Here is a 7,148-nt window from a genome sequence, read left to right as displayed (position 1 = left end):
TTAGCTTTACATTGGATTGCGAATAAAGAAAGACTTCAAGACATATAATTATCATAAAAAATGCGCTCCAACAATGGCCTTTTGTATATCATTTACAATTTACAGTCGAGTATCATCAAAGCCATTGTTATCTAACCTTTCCATACGAAGTGCTTCATTTCAATTTTTTTGAACAGCGAAGACAAAAGACAAAAGTCCTCCCAAGTGTTGCAGAAAAAGTTTTGATAAAGTGACTATATACACTACAAATAACTTGAAAGAAAATGAAATATATCCGACATGAACTGAATTAGATTCAATAAATTTCAGTCGTAATTACATGCTTCGATATATATGGCAGTTTCCACGCTCAGTGAGAATTCACAATTTGTACTAACACACATAGGGACAGTAGTACTAGTGTTCAAAATATACATTCGTAGCACATTTTTTTTTGTTGCCGGTATTTTACAGAAATTTGTAGCGGATTTTTGGTTTCTACCGGTATTTGGCGTCATTAATCTTTTGTTTTCAATGTAAAATAGCGCACAAAGTGCTATTTGGATACCAATTTGATGTAACCAATTTAACTTTAGTAGCGTTTGGTTCGAAAACTTTCTGCCTATCGGTATGACATTTTAGATTTTTTTACTAATGAAACGTTCGGAACGGTGACATTTTTAATTATTTTATAATTATTTCACAATCAAATTTAACTTAAAACGTGATTAAAATGAAGTTTTGCCCTTCTTGTTATTTTTAAATGAAGTAATGGTTAAAATTTTATTGTGAAACTATAAGAAAACACCTTTGCCGTCGATGACTGCATACAACTTTTCTCACTTTAGAAACGTTCGGAACGACGCTTGATTTGGGTGTACTTGGCAGATTTTTCATAACACTTTATTATTTTTTGGTCTGAATATGAAGATTCATCTTTATTTATCATTTAGAAACAGTTTTTAAATCATTTCCAATGTTTAAAATATCTTTATTTTGCATTGAAAAAATACCATGCACGAAAATGTTACAAAAGAACATGCCATATATGTGCCGGCCATTTCATTACAATTCTTACATTCGTTCATGAAAGCCGAAAAATATTTTATTAAATTTTCGTTGCACAACGAAACCGTTTGCAAAGAAAAATAACATTTTTTCAGAAGTCAGGTAAAGTTTTGTAGGTGTTTGCTCATATGTTAGATCAATTTTCTGGTAATGGTAATGTTATCCATTATAAAGGTTTGGAAATTGACTGTGGCATTCAATATGGGCTTATTGTGGTACGTACATAAAGACAATCAGAGAGTGAGAGATATGAGTATTAGAGCATGTATTATGTACCATTAAAATACATTTGTCTTACATACAACATACCAAACCTATCTGAAAGATCAAATTAGTTTTATGGCTTTAAATGTGAGTTACATTACTTAATAGTTTAAATTATATTTTATACCGAATTCATTAACATTATCATGTTTCCATTGACTGTAATTTGTTCTTTTATGATTGAGTCATTTTCGGAATGAAAAGATCGAAGAAATAAATTACATTTTCTTTCGAATTAAATTCCTGCAACTTTTTTCATACTCATATTTAATCCGAATTTCACCAACAAATACCTACCAATAGGTCAATCGGAAAAAAATTCGTACTATTTTGGGTCGCATTGAACTGGTATCAATTGGATATTACATCTTCGGAATCTAATATGATTTTCGGTCTGGTTGACCCTTCAACAAAACATGTTCATCGATAGCTATATAGTTAATCTGGAGATTATCTTCTGTTTAAATGATCTTCCAGTTTGATATCAATTCTTTTACTTTTCATTTGTTTAACTTTATTTACAGATAATGTAAAAATTATGCCAACTCACGACGATAATACCAATGGTACTTTACAAAAAAATCTCCCAATTGGGACACCGTCTGAAGTGTTAGAATTAGGACCTGTAAGGGAAAAAGAAAGAAGGGACCGGTCATCCCAAACCGATAAATCTAAAGAGACCTATGATTTCGAGTTTGAATTGCTAATTGTCGTCGCCGTCGTCGGTCAGCAAAGTTATCTAGAATGCAATTGACAACTCAGAGGCGCAGATGAGTTACCAAATCCGCTTGTTTAACCTTCAACCAGATAATTTTGTAGTCATGGTCAACACGCAAAACGTTTTCCATTTATTAATTTGGACGGAGAATTGTAAACAATCAAAAACTAGATTTCAATCTAGTTGAATGTGTACACGCTCTGTGCAGAAACGTTACTTTTAACTGTTGCAAATCCATAAATATGTTAAACACAATGTAATTGATTTTCATTAAAAATTTGGTTTGTATTTTCTCAACAAACAATCATTCAAAAATCAATTTACAAAAAATATTATTTCAACTGAATTGTTCCAAGCCTGCGTGTGTGTGAGAATGTTAAATGTTATGAGATTTCGATCAGAGAAGACTTTCAAGCTGAATTAAAGGAACAATTATGGAAGTGACTCTGTATATTTATATCCGAATGTATTTTAATTCATGAATTTAATCGCTTGAATCGTGAATCATGTTGAATCGTTTGAACAATGTAACTCTTGAATTAATTGCACCGAAGCCTCGGAATTTAAAATTTGTAAAATATTTCATCGTTTTACCTGAAGTCAGCCCACATAATTTATTAATGTTTTTGCTCTCGAATTCCACCACATCAACGATATCACTGCAAAGTGCATGATTGGTCTGAAAGAAATGACGTGGTTCAAACTCGTGGTTACAAATTTTACATATTTCGATTGGACTCGTTTCCGCATTCATTATTACTCAGCATTATATTGACACCATTGAGTCTCGCAAATCAAAACGAATTCTATTGCTGTGTTTATTGAATACAAATATTTATATACCAACACTGACTGTCGAACTTTTTAAACTTATCATAATTTCGAATAAAAATTTTCATTGAGCGGACTTTCCGGAATCCGGATGAATCAATTTACCGGAAGAGCTGGAAATGTTTGATTCTGGAGGTAAGTATTAGTTCAATTAACTTTTTTCGATCAACATAGCAATTTCAATGTCGAGTGAATCTTAACGAACCACAACCAGACACAAAAGTAATTTTTATAATTTGTTGCTGAAATTAGAGTAAATCTTCAAATGGTGAAGAATCTCCCTAGGAATCTCTGAATAATATAAAGACTGGTAGTCGTGAAATAAGTTAATTTAATATTTTCGGTGTCACAAACACTGAGAGAGATAATTATATATATGAACATTGTAAACTTGCTCATAGCTCCAAAAAGAGTATATTATCCTATTGAAATTTTCCTACACTTACAATGACTTCAAGTCAATTAGTTTGTGAGTTTCACAATGATAAGTATAGGGAAAGTGGTGAACGTTCAGAGGCTTTTAGATAAAGACATAATTCTAAATATAAGTTTCCTTACGAACTTTGTGGGTCTTCACTAGTACCACAAATGAGGGACTAGCATTGGGAAAACATATTTTTCTAAATTGACCCATATTTTCTCATATCTAAAAAAAACAGTTCTCGGAAAATGTACATTCACTGTCAGTGAAACATCAGCTGTTTTTCAGCTGATCCACTCACTTTGTTTGTATGGGGACTAGCTGAAAGACAGGTGAGGCCTGTGACATAGAAACGGAAAATAAGTGTTTTACTGAAAATACTACTTGCTAAAAATAGAGAATTCTTAACCAAAATATGGCTTTGTTCTCTTGTGGCCAGAAAACGACTCATTACAGTGAAAACAAAAACCAGTTTTTCGTATTGTATGGCCGCAAGACAACAAAATACCGTACTGTCTTGCTGGGAAGGTGGGAAATATTTTGTTTCGGCGTGTGGGATATATTCCTTCCCACAAGCCTCAACAAAAACGTCACAGCGAGACAGTACTATTTTAATCTGCGGAAACATTTTTCTAAGACAAAATGTCGAATTTAATGAAATAAAGTAAAACAAATTAAAATGGTCAATTCTGAGTGTATCGTGACAACTTGAACTGTTTTTACTCCATTTGTAAAGTTTGTTATCTGTAAACAATTCCAATATGCACGCATACGCTTGAGGTGAGCGCACAAGCTCAATACACTGAAAACATTATGAATGTTATACAAATTGTTCAAAAGCTTGTTATTAAGTCCAATACTTCATTTCAAATCACGAAACGCTAAAAATATTCATAGTCGATCATTTTAATTTACCCTGACTTTATTTAAAAGAAAAATCGCTTCACCCGTAACCGGCCTAAAAGCTGAAACAGACGAGATTCCAGTGAAACTCTCTTGTAACAGGTGAAATAGTAATAAAGAAACTTTGGCAAAATAACCTATGTTGTGCTTGAGTTGTACAACAAAAAAAGAAAATCCAATCCTTTCAATTGTCAAACTACTATAAGCTTCGACAGTGAACCAAAGGTTGCACACGACATTTTAATCACTGAAATTAATCATTTCTTTAGATTTTAGTGCAGCAAAAGCCCCAAAAATTCTAATATAGGCCCGATTACATAGAAAGATTACTAATTTTATAAATGGAAATAGGAAATGTTGATGGTCTTGTAATTGTGATTTGGTTTTTTCGTTAAATGAATAATAATCTAACAGTCAATCGAATTGTATATGATATGTACTACACCAGGAAATACAAACAATGCCAGTTCATACAATGGCAATTTTGCTTCTGCATCATAAGATAATTGAAACAAAACCAGCGCAGACAAAAAAAGTTAAGATATTGAAGCAAATCTGATCTCAACTTCAAATTTTGTTCATGTGTCATAAGTTACACCATTACCCGCAGAGTTTGTAATTTAAATGTTCCGATAAATGTAATAATGACAAATTATCATTAATTACCGAATGGAAGTTTAAGCGGAGGCAAAACTGTTCCGAACTGAAAATGTATTTATATAAAAAAAAAATCGCTGAGATAATCTCGGATAATTGATGGATGTTTGTTGGGTGAAGCACACAGAGTAAGTGTGATACACACCTCAGGTTATGTTATTCTGTAAATACCTTCACGTCCTGGTTTTTTGATGGCCAAGGTTATGTTGTTTTAGAATAAATATGTAATGACTTAATCGAAACAAAATTCGCGCATTCATTTCCGTCAAGTGATAACAATTTTTGAGCCCTTGAATTTGAATACGATTCTCATTCGGTAATATTTAATTCGTTGGATCAGAGCTGCTTTTGTAGGACAACAGTTTGCTAATAAATGAGGAGTATGTGGGAGATTTTTTTATTTAGCACTAAATTGTTTGAAAGTCACACATCATTTCATTGTTTTTCTCATTGGTGGGGAATAAAATGGAAACGATTGGGATTGCAGGGGTGGAATTACGGCTGCAGTTTTCTTTATAAAATAGTACATTGAATGACAAGGGGCGAAAGTAAAAAAATTCAACCGTGTGCGAGAGTTGGAGCCCGCGCCGAAGGCAAGGGCTCTAATCGCACAGGTTGAATTTTTTTACTTTTGGCCCGAGTCGTTCATACTATTTTTTTTGATACCAACATTGAAAATTGATACGTATTGCAAACATCGCAACAAAATGTTGAAATAAAAAGGCATTTAGCCAGAAAATGCGGGGGTCCAGGGGCGGCAGCCCCCTGGTATATGAAAAATTTAATAATTTAGCCATCACAACAATAACACACACAAAAATTAAGATATAACTAACAAATCATTCAGTAACAAAAAGTATCAACTTTGTATGCTAATTTCAATAAGAACACTGGCGCACAGTGTTTTACAATTTTGATCAAAGTATTCTGCATAATATGAGCGGATTTTGTTGACAACTCGACTCATTTCTCTCATTTTCTGTGACGTCAGTCACTTTCGCTGTTCGTTCAGTTGCGTTCGCTCTTCGTTAAGTACTTTCTCCCCGTGGGATGCATTTTTTTACTTTCGCCCCTCATATGCGGGGCGAAAGTATCATTTTTCAATGTTGGTATCAAAAAAAAGATTCTTTTCTACGTAAGCCAATAAAATGAAAAATCGGTTGGGATGCTCATTGACAAAACAATATAATTTGACTTTGATACCTAACCCTGACTCACAGCTACAACCTTTCCATCCGACGATACTTTTATTAGAGACAAATCAAATCTCTACAAACTACAAATAGATCAAAATCGACCGGGACGCTTTCAACTCCCGGTACCATTTTTTGTAAAAGGCATGATTTTGAAATTTTCAAATTTTCATAGAGTCGCCCCGAGCCGGAGAGGTCGTTTAAAAAAAAAAACTTCTTCAACGAAATGATCACCTTGAAAATCCCTATCAATAGCACCATAAACGTCCGGAAACTAAAATGTTGGGTTCGATTAAAAAAAAAAAACATTTAATCAATGACGAGTTTTCCATTTGTAAGTATTATAAAAATCGATTTTAACCAACACATCAAAGACGTCAAACAAAACACATGCATCTATAGTTTCCGATTCCGGGGGGGAAACTGCTCCGGAAAGTTATGGTCAGAATGTATCCGCAAAATTTAAAAAAGTCACAAGAATTTCAATGTTAAAATAGAGTATGGAATTTATTCTCGCATCATTCATTCGTCAAGCAAGTCACCACCGGTCATTGGAGGATTTTTATTTTTACAAGTTGGTACACGTGCATTGGTACATTGGACCCCTTGAAAACCCGTGCTTCAACCTTCGTAATAAACACAAACTAAGCGAGCTAACCTTAATCTATAGAAAACGTCACCAAACAGCCATGAACTGCAATACTAAAATCAACTTCGAAGAAGCAATCTGCAGTATTGGTATTGGAAACGTGAAATCCGACAAATTTTCAGATTTGAGAGTTGTTGTAAGTTCGTAATTATCCTGAACATTAGTCTAACAAAAGAAAATCTAGATTTCAGTTTTTCGTTACGGGTCACGTGCGGGTAGCTAGCTAGCAATGAAGCAGAAAGTAAAAAATCTACTTTTCCATTTTTAAGTATAGTTTCCACTAAAAAAGAGCACTCCGTTTAGCCTCCGTTTACATGACAGTTGTAAAATAGAACAAAGTAACTGTCACGTAAACGGAGTAAAAAATTGAAATAAATTCAATTTCCACTCCGTTTGCGTGACAGTTCTTTTGTTCTACTTTACAACTGTCATGTAAACGGAGGCTAAACGGGGTGCTCTTTTTAA

This window comes from Bradysia coprophila, chromosome X (genome assembly GCF_014529535.1).
Source record: "Bradysia coprophila strain Holo2 chromosome X, BU_Bcop_v1, whole genome shotgun sequence".
In the NCBI taxonomy this organism is placed as follows: Eukaryota; Metazoa; Arthropoda; class Insecta; order Diptera; family Sciaridae; genus Bradysia; species Bradysia coprophila.
The sequence above is the reverse complement of the archived record's forward strand: the minus strand, read 5'-3'. Positions refer to the sequence as shown.